The 19,447-nt window shown below is 41.5% G+C and overlaps 1 protein-coding gene and 1 pseudogene across 2 annotated transcripts in view; both read left to right on the top strand.

Moving 5' to 3' along the window:
* SPIRE1 (spire type actin nucleation factor 1) overlaps positions 1 to 19,447 on the top strand; it is a 224,313-nt gene that overhangs the window by 38,849 nt on the left and 166,017 nt on the right. The window lies entirely within an intron of this gene.
* Positions 5,068 to 6,444, top strand: LOC105729357 (small ribosomal subunit protein eS12-like; annotated as a pseudogene).

Here is a 19,447-nt window from a genome sequence, read left to right as displayed (position 1 = left end):
GTCTTGAACTCTTGGCCTCAAGCAGTCCTCCCACCTTGGCCTCCCAAAGTGTTGGGATTATAGGGTTGTGAGCCACCATGCTTGGCCTCATAATATATTTTATCTAACCCAGTATACCTAAGCCACTATCACATCAAATGTAACAGATATGAAAATTATTATTGTGTTTTTCTTGAGACAGAGTCTCAGTTTATTGCCCAGGCTGGAGTACAGTGGTGTAATCTTGGCTCACTGTAACCTCCACCTCCAGGGTTTAAGCAATTCTCGTGCTCATGTAGCTGGGATTGCAGGTGTGTGCCGCCTCACCCAGCTAATTTTTGTATTTTCAGTAGAGATGGCCTTTCACCATGTTGGCCAGGCTAGTCTCAAACTCCTGACCTTAAGTGACCCTCCCACCTTGGCCTTCCAAAGTGCTGGGATTACAGGTGTGATCCACCGTGCCAAGCCAGATATCCAGATATGAAAATTATTAATGAACTATTTTATGGTTTTTTTTAATTAAGTCTTTCAAATCTTGTGTGTATTTTGTGCTTCTGCACTTCTCAGTTTGGGCTAGCCACATGTCAAGAGTTCTATAGCTACATTTGGCTAAAAGAATAGGGAGAAGGAGGAATAGAACTATTTAAGAAATGAGAAGTTTGGAGGGACAAGAGAAGAAGTTTTGGTCTTGAATTGTCTTCAAAAAATTATGAGACTTAGTGGGGAGTCTGGAGCAGCATGTTCAGGGGTCTGGTTGAAGGCTAGTCAGAGTAGATGAATATTCTCACAAACGTGGAGTAGATTCCAGGTAGACACAGGGAGAAAGATTTATGAGAATAACTCTGCTAATGAAGAAAGTAGATTTTAGTGGCACCTTAGAGTCTTGGTTACTAAGTCCTTGAAGAAACAATTGAAGACAAGACTTTAAAAACCAAAAGTTTATTGGATAGCACATGCTGTTTCTAGGCTCTCATCTAGGATGTAGGATATGTCAGTGAACACAACAGATAAAAATCTCAGCCCTCAAGTGTTTGTAATATAGTGGAGGGAAACACAATAGGTAGGATAAATAAGTGAACTTATATTAAAATATGCTGAATGCTATGGGAAGTAAAATAGGGCCCTGTGATGGGGAGCATAATGGTGGTGGTGATGGTGGTGGGTTTGCGATTTTTAACAAGGCGGTCGGAGTACAACTCCCAAAGTGGTTATAGATTAACAAGGTCTTGAAGGAGTTAAGGCAACAAGTATTGAGATATCTGGGGTAGAGCATTTCAGACAGAGGGATCAGTATTGGCAGGCCTATAGGTGGGCATGCACCTGCCATGCTCCTGCAGTGGCGAAGAGGTCAGCTCAGTTAGAGGCAGGTGAGTCAGAAGATGTAGTCAGGGGAGAAATGGGGTAGCAGATCACAAAAGAAATGCTTCTCAAACTTTAATGTGCATACAAATTTCCTAGAGATTTTGTTAAATTTAGATTCTGATTCGGTAGATCTTGAGTTGGGTCAGAGATAACAAACCCTCAGGTGATACTGAAGTTACTGATCCTGGGACAACAGTTTGATTAGTAAGGATGTGTAGGGCCTTAAGGGCCATATACAACTGTATAAATATGAAACTAGATGAAATCACCAAAGGAATGAGGGTAGATAGAAAAGAAGAAAGGGCTAAGGGCTGAGCCATGACGCACTCCAGCATTAAGAGGATGGCAAGATAGAGGAATCAGCAAAGAAGCCTAAGAAGGAGCGATCACAAACGAGAAGGAAACCCACAGGGCTCATGAATGTAAATGAATTTCAGGCAAGATCAGTCAATATAGTTTTCTGTGTTTTCTCCAGGAAGCCAAGTAAAGTGTTTCATGGAGGCAGAAGTGATCAACCGTGTGAAATCTTGCTTAATAGATCAAGTAAGAGGAAAACTAAGACTTGATTATTGAGTTTGACAACATAGTGATTATTGACAAGCAGGTTGCTGGGTAGTGTGAGAGCAAATGCCTTATTGGAGTGAGTTTCAAAGAGAAAGGAGAGAAATCAACAGACAGTGAATAAAGAAAAGTTACTGAGGCATTTTTCTTTAAAGGGTGGGTACGTTAGATATCTATTACTATATAATATTAAGCTGGGCATGGTGGCTCACGCCTGTAATCCCAGGAGGAGGCCAAGGCAGGAGGATCACTTGAGCTCAGAAGTTTGAGACCAGCCTGGCCAGACCTCATGTCTACTAAAATACAAAAAAAAATTTAGCTGAGTGTGGTGGTGCACACCTATAGTCTCAGCTACTCCAGGGGCTGAGGTGGGAACAGTCACTTGAGCCTGGGACTCACTTGAGCCATTGCACTCCAGCCTGGGCAACAGAGCAAAACCCTGTCTTAAAAAATGAAACAAAAACAAATTAAAACTCACTGTGACTTAAAACAACAAAGATTTATTATTTCAGTTTCTGTGTGTCAGGAATTCAGGAGTGGCTTAGCTGGGTGATTCTGACTCAGTGTTTTGTGAAGTTTTAGTCAATATGTTCGCCAGGGCTGCAGTCATCTGAAGGCTTGACCTGGGCTGGAGGACTCGCTTCTGAGATGGCTCACTTCATCTGGCTGTTGGCAAGAGGTCTCAGTTTCTCATTCACTACACAGGCTTATTCTCCATAAGAGTGCTTAAGTATCCTCCTAATAAGGCAGCCAGCTTCTTGCAGAGAGGATGATCCAAGATACATAGAGAGAAGCTACCACTTAGGGAAGTTACATTCCATTACTTCTGCTCTATTCTGTTGATCACGGACACAGTGTGGGAGGGGACTGCATAAGAACCTGAATACCAAGAGAGTGGAGGCCATTAGGGGCCTTCATGGAGGCTGGCTAACCCAAGGAGCAGGAAATTTGAGGGTAGCTGGAGAGGAAAGGGACCCCAGAGAGTTTTTTTTTTTTTCAATTGATGGAAATAACATATTTGTTTGTTGCACCAGTAATGACCCAGTATAGAAGGGAAAATTATTGATGCAGAATGGAGAGTAGAGAATTGCTGGAGAGTAATCACTGCTTCAGTGAGAGGGGTTACAATATGGAGTGTAAGTGAAGGAATGGGGACTCGGCTTTGCACAGGGTGAGGGTAGTCCACTTAGAGTGGCAGGAGGGAAGGCAGTATGTATGTCAAAAGATTTCTGTTACTTCAGTTTTCTCAGTGAAATGGAAAGCAAGGTCATTGAGAATGAGGATGGGGGAAGTGTCAGGTTTCAGAAGGGAAGAAGAGAAGTTATAGTCACCTAGGACAGTGGTGAGTGGTGAGTGGTGAGTGGGCCAAGAAAATGCATGGTTTTGGGGATAGCATTAATTACTCACACATTATGTCATGACCCATGACATTCAGGGTCATGAATTTACGGCAAGATCAGTCAGTATGGTTTTCTGTGTTTTACTCTAGCCACATTCAGCTATACAAATGCAGGTGGGGAGTCAGTGAAGAGTTAGATTTAACCAGTGTATGGTTTATCCACACAGCAGTGTACTGGTAAACTGGCTCTCAAAAATGCCTCAAACACGAATTTCTGTGGTATAAGTACTCCCCCCTTGCCAGTTTCAGGCTGTCAGAGGTTTCCTCAACCAGCTTGTGAGATTCCTGAATATTGGACAGCTTGACTCTTGATAGTCCTTGATATGAGCTTTCTAGCACACCACACACTTTAGAGCAGACTCTATTTTCCTTAAAATATTTGTGTACCATTTGGGTGCTTTAGAGCAGGGGTCTGCAATCCCTGGGCCACAGACCAGTACAAGTCTGTGGCCTGTTAGGAAGGTTAGTGGCGGTTGAGAGAGCATTACCACCTGAGCTCCGCCTTCTGTCAGATCAACAGTGGCATTAGATTCTCATAGAAGTGTGAACCCGTTGTGAACTGTGCATGCAGGGGATCCAGGCTCTGTGCTCCTTATGAGAATCTAATGTCTGATGATCTGAAGTGGGACAGTTTCATCACCTTTCCAGTTGTGGAAAAATTGTCTTCTGTGAAACCCATCCCTGGTGCCAAAAAGATTGAGGACTGCTGCTTCAGAGTTCTGTTAGTAATCCTCAATTTTGCTTCTTTGTAGCTCTTTACCTTATGGAACCTCAGTGTCTTTGTAAATGGAGGATATTAGCACCTGTTCCTTGGGTTGTTGTAAGGATTAGAGAATAGATAGAACAAGAGTTCCTGGAATGGCAGATACTGTTGTTTATTATTATTGCCATCACCTAAATGTAAAGCTTTGTTACAAAGGAACTCAGTTACCAGAGGATAATACCTGTATTTTCATATGCAAAGGCTGGAGTGGAGATTGGAGTTAACTTTTTAGAGAGCAATTGGGTAACACATACCACACATCTAAGAGCATGGGTTTAATCTAGTAATTTTACTTCTGGGAGCTTTTCCAAAGAAAATAACTAAGAATATGTGGGAAAACGAAGCAAGAAGATACTTGTTTGCAGCACTGTTTATAAGAGGAAAGGTGGAATCTACCTAAATGTTGTGCAATAGAAGATTTTACATTATTAGAAACAAATGGATAGAATGGAATTGAGTATGTGGAATGATGGTTCATTGTAGTATAAAACAGACTATAAAATAGTAGGTAAAAATGCAAAGAATATGATCTGAAGAACTAAATTAAGTGATTGTATTAGTTCATAGTGATTGCCTAAGATAAATTTTAAAAAAAATTTTCTGGGTACCTAGTAGGTAGATATATGTATGGAGTATGTGAGATATTTTGATATAGGTATGCAGTGTGCAATAATCACATCAGGGTATGGGAGTAGCCATCACCTCAGCACATTTCTTTGTGTTACAAATGCATTTCTTTGTGTTATGAACATTCTCAGATAAATTTTTTAATGTTCTTTTAGATTGCTTGTATTTTCTGAGATTTATAATGAATGTGATTTGCTTTTATAATAAGAAAACAAGCTCTTTCCCTGCCGTTGCCGAGTCATGCGGAGGTGGAGGCTTGGGTGCGTTCAAGATTCGGCTTCACCCATAACCCACAGCCATGGCCGACTCAGTCTTTGCTGAGTCCAAGGCCTTATGCGGTGTGAGGCTTTGAACTGATGGATCTGAGGTGGTGTTGTGTTTCAGCATTGCTGCTGGAGGTGTAATGGACGTTAATACTGCTTTACAAGAGGTGATGAAGACTGCTCTCATCCATGATGGCCTAGCACGTGGAATTCGAGCAGCTGCCATAGCTTTAGACAAGTGCTAAGCCCATCTTTGTGTGCTTGCATACAACTGTGATGAGCCTATGTATGTCAAGTTGGTGGAGGCCCTTTGTGCTTAACACCAAATCAACCTAATTAAGGTTGATGACAACAAGAAACTAGGGGAATGGGTCGGCCTTTGTAAAATTGACAGAGAGGGGAAGCTCCATAAAGTGGTTGGTTGCAGTTGTATAGTAGTTAAGGACTATGGCAAGGAGTCTCAGACCAAGCATGTCATCGAAGAGTACTTCAAATGCAAGAAATGAAGAAATCAATATTTGGCTCACATTCACACACACACAAAAAGAAAATGTGTGTGTATGTGTGTGTGCATGTGTGTGCACGTGCATGTTTAGTGCTGTAAAGTAGAAAACCCTAAAGATGGAGACATACATTTAGCTTTCTCATTAGTCTTGAATGACTGTGTAGCTATCTGTTCCATTCTGTTGTCAACACCCACACCCAGTCCCATGACTGTAAGGCTTCATGAAGGGCAAGGGAGGCAAAGAACTGAGCTCATTGCCTTAGGAGCCTGGCAGCAACTCAAGAAGTATGGTTTTGTTGATTCCTATAACATTAAGTCCCTTTAGGGATGTCAATAATTTTTGGCTAGGAGAGAAAATCAAAATAGAATTGAGATGGAAAGTGTCTATTGAAGGCCACTCAAAAGAAAAACCATGTAAGATGTGAGGGAAATTTAGCAGTTTCAGGTCCTTCTAAAAAAATGAACTATTTCTTTTAAAGCCTTTCTATGAATATTGGTGACTCAGCATAATGCATTTTCAAAAAACAGGACCTTGTGATTGTCACAAGTTCCTCAAGTAATTAGAAACCAGGAAATTTACTCTTGTGTAAAACAGTCCGTGAGTCAGTTAAACAAGCATAGTAATGAAGCTGTCAAATTCAGTGCTATTCTTACATCAGGTGACTTCCCTGATAATTGAAATATTTTCTGAAATTTGTTTACCTTGAGCTAAGTAGAGCAAGTTGTATGTCTTTAACAAAATTATCTTTTATTCCATTGTTCAGCAGGTATGAGAGTAAGGCAGCTTTTTAATTATGTGTATAATACTAATAAAAGGGAACATTAACATTGTTAATTAAAAAATCTGGCTGGGTGTGATGGCTCACGCCTGTAATCCCAGCACATTGGGAGGCTGAGGCAAGTGGATCACTTGAAACCAGGAGTTTGAGACCAGCCTTGCCAACATGACGAAACGCTGTCTCTACCAAAAATAAGAAAATTAGCTAGGCTTGGTGTTGCATGCTTGCAATCCCAGCTACTCGGGAGGCTGAGGCAGAATAATCGCTTGAACCTGGGAGGTGGAGGTTGCAGTGAGCCGAGATCATGTTACTGCACTCCAGTCGACAGAGTGAGACCCTGTTTCAAAAAAACAAAGAAAACCCCAGATAATTAAAGAGAGAAAATAATTTACTGGTTTTAGGAAAGTGCGCAGCCTTGGAAACAAGTTGGACCAGGAGAGTAGCCCTGAGTTATTAGACACCTTCTCCTTCTCCTTTTTTTTTTTTTGTTTCTTTTCTCTTTTTCTCCTATCCTCTTTACCTCTCTTTTTCCTTCTTTCTTTATTCTTTTCCTTCTTTTGTACAAAGAGAGAACCTAATGTGCCAGAGAGTTGTTTTAGGCACTGTGGGGTATGTCAATAAATAAAAGTGACTCTGCTTGCATATACTTTATATTCTAGCACTTACAGATAATATATAAGTAAATGTATATAAAATACTATATGGTGTTAAGTGCTATGAAGTAAAAGGAGGGCAAGGGAGAGAGTATAACTGGGCAGGTGGTAGGGTGGACAGAGGGGAAAGGGTCCAATTCAATTCCATTTTTCGATTTTGTTTGAAAACTGAAGGCCTCTCATTTGAGGTGACATTTGAGCAGGGATCTGAGTGATTCAAGGGAGTAAGCCAGCCAGAAAAAGAAGCAAGTGCAAAGGCCCTGCAGTGGGAGGAGGCCTGGGGGGCCAAGAACACGAAGGAGGCCAACATGGCTAGGGGAGGTGGCGGTGAACGAGGTCAGGCAGCGGGGAACTAGGTCATGTAGGGCCCTGTTGGCTACAGTAAGCTCTCATCTGAGTGAATTTGGAAACCTCTGGAGAAGTTTATTATAGCAGCTAGTAGTACGTTAATACAAATATTCTTATTTCTTTATGTACCATTACGTATTTAATTCCTTTGTAACTACAAGTAATTCAAGTAGCAGATAATATGACTGTGTTACTACATATAGGTCTCATTTCAATAATCAATAATGCATATGGTAATTTTTTAAATATATATTTTATTGCATTTTGGGTTTTGGGGTACATGGTAATTTTTTTAAAAGCACATTTTTGAGATTTTCTCTTATTGCTGGCCTGCTTGGATAATTAGTTTTGTCCCCCTAGAATTTGCTAGCAAATAAGTAAGGTGACAAAAATTTCTTTATTTTAAAATTATGATAAAAAATCATTATCTTAGTAATTTAAGTTTATAGTTCATTAGTGTTAACTATATTTATATTGTTGTGAAACATATCTCCAGAACCTTTTCATTTTGCAAAACTGAAACTCCACCCATTACATAACAACTCCCCTTTTCCTTTTCCCCCCCGACAGGCATCATTCTCCTTTCTGTCTCTAAGAATTTGACTAGTTACTCATAGAAGTGGAATCACCAGTATCTGTCCTCTTGTGACTGCTTATTTCACTTAGCATAATGTCCTCAAGGTTCAATCATGCTGTAACATGTTAGAGCTTCTTTCTTTTTTAAGGCTGGGTCATATTTTATTGTGTATAAACATCACATTCTGTTTATCCATTCATCTGGATAAACTGGACAACTGGTTGCTTCCACCTGTTGGCCATTGTGAATAATGCTGTTATGGAACTTAACTGTGCACCCACTAGAGAGTTTTGACAGAGTGACAAGATGTGATCTGATTTATGTCCAAAAACATTCACTCTGGTCCTTCCCTTCCCTCACTAAGTGAAACTTAGTGTTTTTTTTTCTGCTGTGTTTCTAATGCTCACAAACAGTGTCTTGCACATAGTGGTCATGCAGATATTTGAAGAAATAAATGACAGAGCTAAACACAGTGAGGCAAACTCCAGAGGCCATCATGTCAACTCAGATGTATATTAGGGCAGTGGGCCTTTGCTGTTTGTGGATCACAGACCTCACTGAAAATTTGATGAAAAATATGGAACTTTCCTCTGGAAAAAAAACAGTTTTTTCTCCTTTACTCTGCTTTTACTCTCTCAAAACAGAATACTTCTGTGACTTTTGGTTACCAAGACGTGTGTGGGGATTTCTCCCCACAAGCAGTCTGTTCTCTGGTAGATTCTTTAGCGGACACCAGCTGCATGTTCTCTAATTCAGTCCCATTCTGATGCTCTCTCTAGACCCCACAGGGTGAGAGTGCTCAGCCTCACACAGCTGACCCCCACTTTGAGCACCAATCGCAAGTAATAGGTTTTCACTTATACTTCTGACCCATCTGCTCTAAATTAGGGTTCCCCCTACCCAATCCTCTGATTTGACTGATTTGCTAGAGTGGCTCTCAACTCAGGGAAACACTTAGGTTTACTGGTTTATTATAAAGAATACTACAAAGGGTACAGATGGGGAGATGAAGAGATGCATGGGAAAGGCATGTGGGAAGGAAGGCGAAGCTCCCATGCCCCCTACAGGCTCACCACCCTCCAGGAGTCCTCATGTGTTCAGCTCTCTGGAAGCTCCCCGAACCCAGTTCCTTTGCTTTTTACTGAAGCTTCATTATGTCGGAATGACTGAATAAATCATTGGTTACTGGTGATCAACTCAGCCATTAACCTCTCTCCCCTCCTTGGAGGTTGGGGTTGGGGCTGAAAGTCCCAGTCCTCTAATTATGCCTTCGTCTTTCCAGTGACCAGCCCCTTCCTAAAGCTACCAAGGGGTGACCAGCCTTCAATCATTAGTATAAAAAAGATACCCATCACTTTGGACATTTCAAGTATTCTAGGAGTTGTATGCCAGGAGATGGGGCAAAAGTGAAATATATATTTCAAAATATCACATTTCCTCAGAGAAGCAAACACACAGTTACAAATGGTTCAAGTTAAGATTTTTCAACTTTATGATGGTGCAGAAATGGTAACACATTTAGTAGAAACTATACTTTGAGTACCCATACAACCATGTTGTATTCAATAAATTACACAAAATATTCAACACTTTATCATAAAATAGACTTTGTGTTAGATGATTTTGCTCAACTGTGGGCTAACTTAAGTGTTCTGAACCTTAAGAAGGTAGGCTAGGCTAAGCTATGATGTTTTGTAGGTTATGTGTATTAGATGCATTTTCACCATACGGTATTTTCAGTGAGCTTATCGAGATGTAACTCCATCATAAGCAGCTGCTGTATACTAAAATGTTTACCTACAAATCAGTGGGTTCTTCATTTGATTTTCATAGAAGGACTTCATACATAACTAGGGCATTGACTGTTCTTATGGGTAAATTGGAGTATTCATCCTACAGTGATACTAGAGATAGAGATTCAATTCCTGAGCAGGCAGTGTTGCTTCCTACAAATGGTAATCTGCACAGCCTTCGCAACTTTCATCAGCCTTGTTTCACGGTAGGGGAAAGGTTTGCCCCAGCCTTACACAGTAGACCTGATTCTATGTCTCCTATATCTGGGTTCCTACTTCCTGGCTACTTCTGAATACACAAACAGGGAGGCTATGGCTTCAGCCCTTTTATTATATTGCAGCATTTTTCTGTTCTGTTTCTGGGCCACAGAGATATTGATCTCTTTAAAGTGGCTATATCTAAAAAACACTTGTTGGCTGGGCACAGTGGTGGCTCGTGCCTGTAATCCCAGCACTTTGGAAGGCTGAGGTGTGCAGATCACCATGTCAGGAGATCAAGACCATCCTGGCTAACACGGTGAAACCCCGTCTCTGCTAAAAATACAAAAATTAGCTGCTAAAAATACAAAAATTACAGGTGCATGTAGTGGCACGCACCTGTAGTCCCAGCTACTTGGGAGGCTGAGGCAGGAGAATTGATTGAACTTGGGAGGGGGAGGTTGCAGTGAGCTGAGATTGCATCATTGCACTCCAGCCTGGGTGACAGAGACTTCATCTCAAAAAAAAAAAATTGTTGTTTTCTGGATTGTGTTTAGTGTGGGATGACAGTCTCAAAGGGTGAACTCACAGCACCCTGGGACCTGAGCAGCCTCTCCTTGTTGGCTACTCACTAAGCCAGTATATGAATTAATAGAATAAAAATTAAAAATGAACATCAAGCATTTGGGATCATTGCTTGGAAAAGATTTCTTGTGCCGAAAGGCTCCAGTGAAACCTTTTGAGTTGATGTTTCAGAGTTATGAAGCAGAATGAAACTAGAACTAATCTATACTGATCTGTTTTTTACTACCATTTCCTTCCTAAATAGAGAAAGGAAGGGATTTTTATCTGATCTCTGATGTTGCTGTCAGGATGCTTTCAGCTACAAGCAACAAAAAGTAACTCAGCCCTTTATGTGTATGCGTATCTGTGTCTGTGTATTTATGTAAACATCTATATGTGCACGGGGCAGATATGCACATACACTATGAAAGGGCCTTGGAGCAGTGTCATCCCTCTAACAGGGAGCACACCTAGCCACCCAGGTCTTGTTTTTTTTTTTTGAGACAGAGTTTTGCTCTTGTTTCTCAAACTGGAGTGCAGTGGCAGATCTCGGCTCACTGCAACCTCCACTTCCCAGGTTCAGGTGATTCTCCTGCCTCAGCCTCCCAAGTAGCTGGGATTACAGGCGTGCACCACCACACCAGGCTATTTTTTTGTGTGTGTTTTTAGTAGAAACGAGGTTTCACCACATCAGCCAGGCTGATCTCGATCTCCTAACCTTAGGTATCTGCCCACCTTGGGCTCCCAGAGTGCTGGGATTACAGGTGTGAGCCACCGCACCCAGTCCCAGGTCTTGGTTTTTAAATAGCCTTTCCCATTACCAGTAACCAGGGCTCCCCAGAGAAGTAGCTGATTCCAGGGCTGGGGCAGGGAAAAGACAAGATGAGGCCAAATCATCTTGTTGTAGCGGGTATAAAGAAGAATTCAAAGCATGATGAGTTGGTGCAGCCATGCCATGTAGTACCATCTGTAATAAAAAGGAACAAAGTACTGATACAGCCACATTGATGAACCTCAAAAACAGGCATTATGAAAAAATCATAGACAAAGGCCACGTTATATGATTTCATTTACATGAAATGTCCAGAAAAGACAAAACTGTAGAGACAGAAAGTACATGAGTGATTTCATGGAGCTGAGAGTCAGAAGGGGAGTGACTGCAAATGGGCATGAATTTTATTTCTGGATGATAAATTCGAATTCTATAATTATATGATGGTGATGGTTAAATATTTGTATAAATTCACTGAAAATCATTAAATACACATTTTGACTCAGTGAATTTTAGGGTAAGTAAATTATACCTCAATAAGCAGTTTTTTGTTTTTTGTTTTTTTGTTTTTATAAACTGAGTCTTACTTTACCTCCCAGACTGGAGTACAGTAGTGTGATCTCGGCTCACTGCAACCTCCACCTCCCGGGTTCAAGTGATTCTCTTGCCTCAGCCTTGCAAGTGGCTTGGATTACAGGCACCTGCCACCATGCCTGACTAATTTTTGTATTTTTTTTAGTAGAGACGAGGTTTTGCTATGTTGGGTAGGCGGGTCTCAAGCCTTAATTGATCGCCTGCCTTAGCCTCTCAAAGTGCTGGGATTATAGGCGGGAGCCACTGGGCCCGGCCAATAAAACAGTTTTTAAAAGTCATGGGATAGGTCACAAGGTCTTAGGAGTCAGCTTGCATGACTGCTCACTGGCCAAATCTGAGCATCAGAATAACTAAGGATAATGGGCCAGGCACAGTGGCTCACACCTGTAACTTCAGCTCTTTGGGAGGCCGAGGCCGGAGGATTGCCTGAACCCAGGAGTTCAAGACCAGCCTGGGCAATATAGTGAGACCTCATCTCTATAAAAACACAAAAATTAGTTGGGTGTGCTTGCGTGTACCTGTGGTCCTTGCTACTCAGGAGGCTGAGGTAGGAGGAACACTTTTGAATCTAGGAGGTGGAGGCTGCAGTGAACTGAAACGATAACACTGTACCCCAGCCTGAGTGACAGAGTGAGACCCTACCTCAGAGAAAAAATGATAATGAATTAAATTAGTTTACTGAATAAAATTGATAAAATCATAAAATCCACAAGCCTCTTTAAATACATGAATAAATGGAGAGAAAGGAAAGTTCTTCCTTCAGTGCCAACTCACAAATATAGGAGTGATGATGGGTGGAATGTTTTTCTTTTTCAGCCATCACAGTAATAGCTGACTTAGATAAAAATCAGCAGTAATTATTAAAACTCGTCAATGAAAGTTTGATGAGGACCATGATATTAACAGTTTCAAAAGAGTTCACCATTAAATAACTGTTGATTTCAAAGGCAAAAATAGTATACCAGAGTAATCTAGCAGAACCACCTTAAGTGACTGAATTAGTTTTGTATTGCTGTGTAACAATATTACCACACATTTAGAAGCTTAAAACAGCCACAAATTTATTATCTCACAGTTTCTGTGAGTCAGGAGCCTGGCCTGGCTTAGCTGGGTCTGTTCAGGGTCTCCTAAGATTCTAATTCAGGTGTCAGCCAGGGCTGCAACATCTGGAGGCTTCGTCCGGAAAGGATTCACTTCCTGCTCACGTGCTTGTGGCCACATTCCTTGTGATGGAACAACTGATGCTTCATTTTTTTTGCTGGCTGATGGCTAGAGGATGCCCTCAGCCCCTAGGGGCTATCTATCTGCAGTTCCTTTGCCATGTGGGTTCCCAGCATGGCCACTTGCTCCCTCACAGCCAGCAAAGGAGAGGAGACTCCAGCAAGATGGAAGCTATGTCTTACATAATATAATCATGTATTTATAATAGTGAACATACCATTACCTTTGCTATATTCTGTCGGTTAGAAGCATTTCACAGGTCTCACCTAGACTCAAGGGGAGGCGTCACACAGGTCATGAATACCAGGAGGTGGAAATGACAGGGGCATCTTAGAGTCTATCTGCCACGGTGATCAAAGTTAACATCACCAATATTAGAAAAACAATACCGTGTACCTCCTGACTCAGTGAAAGGGGCAGGTATCTCTCCTTAGGTATCTCTGCCCGGTGTGCATAACCTGCAGAAACATGAGACAGACCAAATACCTGAGGAATCATGTACCTGGCCTGTATTCTTTCAGTGTCATTGTAATGAAAGACAAAAGGCTGAAGAACTGTTTTGGATTAAAGGTGACTAAAGAGGGATGTGGTGGCTCACACCTGTAATCCCAGCAGTTTGAGAGGTCAAGGTGGGAGATCACTTGAGGATAGGAGTTTGAAACCAGCCTAGGCAACATAGAGATGCCATCTCTACAAGAAAAAAAAAAATTTAATTAGACAGGTGTAGTGGGGCATACCTGTAGTCCTAGCTATTCAGGAGGCTGAGGTGGGAGAATCACTTGAGCCTGGGAGTTCAAGGTTACAGTGAGCTATGGTTGTGCCACTGCACTCCAGCCTGGCTGACAGAATGAGACCCTGTCTCAAAAAAAAAAAAAAAAAAAAAAAAAAAGACTGAAGAGACAAGATGACAAATACAATGGATGAGCCTGGGCTAGGAAGACTAGTACAACGAGCGTATTTTGGGGGACAGTTGAAATTTGAATATAGACTGTGGATTAGATATTAAATTTCCTGATTTTTATAATTGTGGTCATCTAAGACATGTCCTTATTTTTAAGTATTTGGAGAAGAGATGAGCATAATGTTTGTAACTTACTCTCTACTGGTTTCAGAAGATTGTGTGTATGCATGAGAGAATGACAATAAAGCAAATGGGGTAGAATGTTACTACTGATTAAATCTGGATAAAGGATATACAGGAATTCTTGATAATTTCTGTATATTTTTGAGGCTTTTCTCTAAGTTTAAAATTATATTAAAACAAAAAATACCAAAAAACTTGAAGTGACAGGAAAATTGGCTTAGAAGCTAGAACTCCAGAGGGATGGGCTTCAGAGCTGGCTTTATTAGCAGCTCGACAATCTTATCAAATACTCAGGTTCTTTCTATCTTTTCACCTTCTAGCCCTTAGTGTACACTTCATCCAGCAGCCACTTCCTATTGAGATTGTAGGTGATTGCCAGTGACTATTAGGACTGCGTGCTTTCCCACTGAGCCAGTCGATATCCTTGTCTTTGCAGTTATTTTAATTCCTGAGACTTTTCTGTAAGTTTTAAAGGATGTCAAAGCTAAGGACCTGTTAGAAAAGTCTCAAGAATAGTCCCAGGAAGTTATTTAAATAGGTTTTATTTATAATATTTAACCTTTTCTTAAATTGGTAGTTAATTTGGCCTGATGAAGTTTCATTGTTATTAGAAAAAAAAAAACAACAACCTAGTGTAAGCAGTGGCATATGTTAAAAATATGTTAGGACAGATACTGCTAGAAAGCCAGTTGTTATAGAAGCATAGTTTTCTACTCTATAGTCAGTAAAATGTAATTTGGCCTTTTATGTGACCTCTAAAGGAAATCTTAGGCAGAATTCAAAATACTGTTTTTAATAAAGAACCAGGAATTTAGGGAGTGTTCTTGAAAGAATCATTTTGTGGCATGATTCAATAAGAATTTTAGATTTGAGATATCTTATAATCATTTTACATTGCTAATTTAGTTTAAAAATAAGTATATATTTAGGAAGATGTAATTATATCAAATAAGTATAAGAAAAATGTTAGGAGTAAATGATATAGATATTTCTTAGTTTTCTTACATCATATATCTCAAAAATTTGAAATGTCAAAGATATGTGGCCTCTAGTTGGAGACTCAAGCTAGTTTCTTGTAAAAATCTCAAGTATGTGAACTCTGCCGCCTCTGCACATGCATCCCTGGCCAATGCAGTCCCAGCTCTCTGCTCACCCACACCTTTGCTGCAGTTTTCCTCAGTCCCATATCTAGACATGAGTGGATGGGGGTGAGTTGGGGCAGTCCAGGGGCCTACACATCCAGCTATGCGATCATGTGGTCATCTGTGCCATTTGACTCCACTCTTCTTTTCTTCCTCCAGCCTGCATGTTTAATTATGTGCCAGAAAGTAGAGCAAAGAAATTAAGCAGCTTTTTAGGCAGTTGGGCAGCCTCTAAAAAAACAGTAGAGACCATATCTACTTTGCTTTTTGAATACTCTTAGTACAAGAGAAATCAGCAGTTGAGGCTGTTAGTATTTAATTCTCAAAAAATAATTACTATGCAGCAAATTATTTCTTCTTCTAAACATTTCTTTGAAGCAGTTGATCTATTCTGGGACCCTGAGATGAAACCATTCATTGGCAAATGTTCAAAAGTGCCAGGCCCAGAGACAAAGTTAAAATAGTTGCTGGTATGAGTTAGGCACAGGAAAGGTGTTCTGGCTCATACCTGTTTGGTCACCTCTTTGATGCCTGCCCATACGGATTAAAGGAACGCCCCTCTCCCACCAAGATTCCCTTCCTTGTGCATGTGCTCTGGAGCCCCTCTAGCTCTCCTTCATGCCTGTTGCACTCCACAGGCCCAGAAAAGTTGGGTGACCAGAATAGGGGATCACTTTCAACTTTGAGGGTTATAAATAAGCTATTAATAGATTATTCAGAGTGATTCTCCTTCTCCCACTGTCTCTCTCTTGCTGTCTCTCCCACCCCTTGCTGTCCTTCCCCCCGTGTGTGTGTGTGTACGTGCACGCGCGCGTACGTGTGTGTATAGAGAGACACTAGAGGGAAGTTGCAAAAATAAAACCATGAATAGAGGTTTTGAGGTAAGATAATGAAAGCATGCTTAGGTTATAAAAGAGCACAGGAAGAGAAGAAGGCGTTTATGAAGAGATGTGATTGACTAAAATAAAAGTAATAGGACAGTGGTGATTGGAGCAGGCTTTTGAGTGGTTTGTTCATTCTTTAGGTGGAGGAGGAAACAGGAAGGCGGTTAGCAGGACAGTGCAGGGCTACAGCTGTGGTATTAAGTTCTCCTGTCTACAGTGACTTATTGAGGAACATGTAATGAATTAAGGTAAATTGCAATGTCAGATTTCCCAACTGTGTATTTTATGAGTTGACAGTCATTTCTTAAAAATTAATTTTATTTATAATTGACATATAACATACACATTCATTTTAAATTTTAGGATTAACCATATGTGAACAAAACAGTATTTTAAAAAATTAGGTCCAATGTCATAATCATTGTAATATATGGAATTTTATGAGCCACAGATGTCTTTTTTGAAGGAAATTTAACAGTGTAGCTCTTGTGTGGGTAATTATAATTACTTTTGTGGCCTACAGTGTCAAAATGTTTCTTATTCCCCTTTCAACTTTACTTTTTCCTAATTTTCTCTATAATAGAGATTTAAGTACTCAAAGTTACCAGATTGATATTTTGCATTTGATTGCTACTATTATATTTAAAAGAAAATTGGAACTAGGATTGTGAAAAAGAAAATTAAATGTCTATGAAATGACAAAGGCAAAATAAGGGTAAGAAATTAAAGCAAGTGTTTGAAGAGTTGGTGAAGTTATTAAGAAGAAAGTAGAGTCGGGATTGCAGCTCCGAGAGAAGGCGCAGAGGGTGAGTGGACGCCGCATTTCCAGACGGATTTTTTACTGCCCACAGACCAGGAGATTCACAGGAGGAGGAGCCCCACGGGTCGCCAGCGCCGCTGGTTTGAGCGGCGAGGCCGCTCGGGCCCTGGGGTGGGGAGCAGTGGCTCATTGTACAGAGCGAGAGCGACTGAGTCCCCTCTGAGCCAGTAAGGGGAGCTGAAGCAGGGATCCAAGCCAGGAGACTCCCGAGCAAGGGCGCGCCACGAATCTCAGAGCCGCTGCTTTGGCTGCTTTGGCTGATGCAGTGGCTCACAGGGCAGCGGATTTTTACTGCCCACAGACCAGGAGATTCACAGGTGGAAGAGCCCCACGGGTTGCCAGCGCCACTGGTTGGACTGGCGAGGACGCTCGGCCTGCACCTGGGGCAGGGAGGAGCAGCTCCTTGTGCAGAGTGAGCGAGACTGGGTCCCCACTGGGCCAGCAAGGGGAGCTGAGGCAGGGAGTCAAGCCAAGAGATTCCCTGGCAAAGAGGTCACCACTGGAAACACGGCTGAACCCAGGACGGTCCAGCTCTGTGGAGGAGGGGCGACCCCCACCGGGAAACACCCTGCAGTTCCCAGGGCAATTTGCCGTAACCAAGACAACCCGCCACTACAGAGAATCCGTCACTACAGGGGCGGGCCAGCATAGCGGAAGCAGTTCTAACTACACCCATATAAACAGGGCTGCAGGGAAGTTCACGCAGAACCTGGGCGGAGCCCACAGCAGCTCAGCGAAGCCTCTGCAGGCTGAGTGTGACTAGGCTGCCACCTTGTGGGCAGGGAAAACAATTGCAAGCCAGCGGAAAATCATAAAGTCCTAACTCCTCGGGACAGAACACCTGGGGGGAAGAAAAGGGGGTTTATGAGTTCAGCTACTGCAGACTTAAAATTACCAAAATCAGAAAGACAGCAACTACAAAGTCAATAGGTGGATAAATCCACAAAGATGGGAAGAAACCAGCGCAAAAAGGATGAAAACACCCAAAACCGGAACACTTCTCCTCCTACAAGGGAGCACAACTCCTCACCAGCAAGGGAACAAGACTGGATGGAGAATGAGTGTGATGAAATGACAGAATCAGCTTTCAGAAAGTGGATAATAAGAAACTTCCGTGAGCTAAAAGAACATGTTCTAACCCAATGCAAAGAAACTAAGAACCTTGAAAAAACACTTGATGAAATGTTAACGAGAATGGACAACTGCGAGAGGAATATGAGCGAATTGATGGAGCTGAGAAACACAACACGAGAACTTCGTGAAGCATGCACAAGTTTCAACAGCCGAATTGACCAAGCAGAAGAAAGGATATCAGAGGTCGAAGATCAACTCAATGAAATAAAACGAGAAGGCAAGATTAGAGAAAACAGGGTAAAAAGTAATAAACAGAGTCAGCCAGAAATATGGGACTATGTGAAAAGACCTAATCTACGTTTGATAGGTGTACCTGAATGTGACGAAGAGAATACATCCAAGCTGGAAAATACTCTTCAGGATATTATCCAGGAAAACTTCCCCAACCTAGCAAGGCAGGCCAATATTCAAGTCCAGGAAATACAGAGAACACCACAAAGATATTCCTCTAGAAGAGCAACCCCAAGGCACATAATCATCAGATTCAACAGGGTTGAAATGAAGGAGAAAATACTAAGGGCAGCCAGAGAGAAAGGTCGGGTTACCCACAAAGGGAAGCCCATCAGACTCACAGCAGATCTCTCAGCAGAAACCCTACAGGCCAGAAGGGAGTGGGAGCCGATATTCAACATCCTTAAAGAAAAGAACTTTCAACCCAGAATTTCATATCCAGCCAAACTAAGCTTCATAAGTGAAGGAAAAATAAAATCCTTTGTGAACAAGCAAGTACTCAGAGATTTCATCACCACCAGACCGGCTTTACAAGAGCTCCTGAAGGAGGCACTACACATGGAAAAGAACAACCAGTACCAGCCACTCCAAAAATGCATGAAATGGTAAAGAGCAGCAATACAATGAATACTCTGCATCAACCAATGGGAAAAACAGCCAGCTAGCATCAAAATGACAGGATGAAATTCACACTTAACAATATTAACCCTAAATGTAAACGGACTAAATGCCCCAATCAAAAGACACAGATTGGCAAATTGGATAAAAAGCCAAAACCCATTGGTGTGCTGTATCCAGGAAACCCACCTCACATGCAAGGATACACAAAGGCTCAAAATAAAGGGATGGAGGAAGATTTACCAAGCAAATGGAGAGCAAAAAAAAGCAGGAGTTGCAATTCTCATCTCTGATAAAATAGACTTTAAAGCAACGAAGATCAAAAGAGACAAAGAAGGACATTACATAATGGTAAAAGGATCAATGCAACAAGAAGAGCTAACGATCCTAAATATATATGCACCTAATACAGGAGCACCCAGATACATAAGGCAAGTTCTTAAAGACTTACAAAGAGACCTAGACTCCCACACAATAATAGTGGGAGACTTCAACACACCATTATCAATATTAGACAGATCAACGAAACAGAAAATTAACAAGGATATCCAGGACTTGAACTCAGACCTGGAACAA

The sequence above is a fragment of the Aotus nancymaae genome, unplaced genomic scaffold (assembly GCF_030222135.1).
Source record: "Aotus nancymaae isolate 86718 unplaced genomic scaffold, 86718_ANA_hifiasm-v0.15.2.pri h1tg000020l, whole genome shotgun sequence".
Lineage (NCBI taxonomy): Eukaryota > Metazoa > Chordata > Mammalia > Primates > Aotidae > Aotus > Aotus nancymaae.
This window is presented reverse-complemented; position numbering and strand designations above follow the sequence as displayed.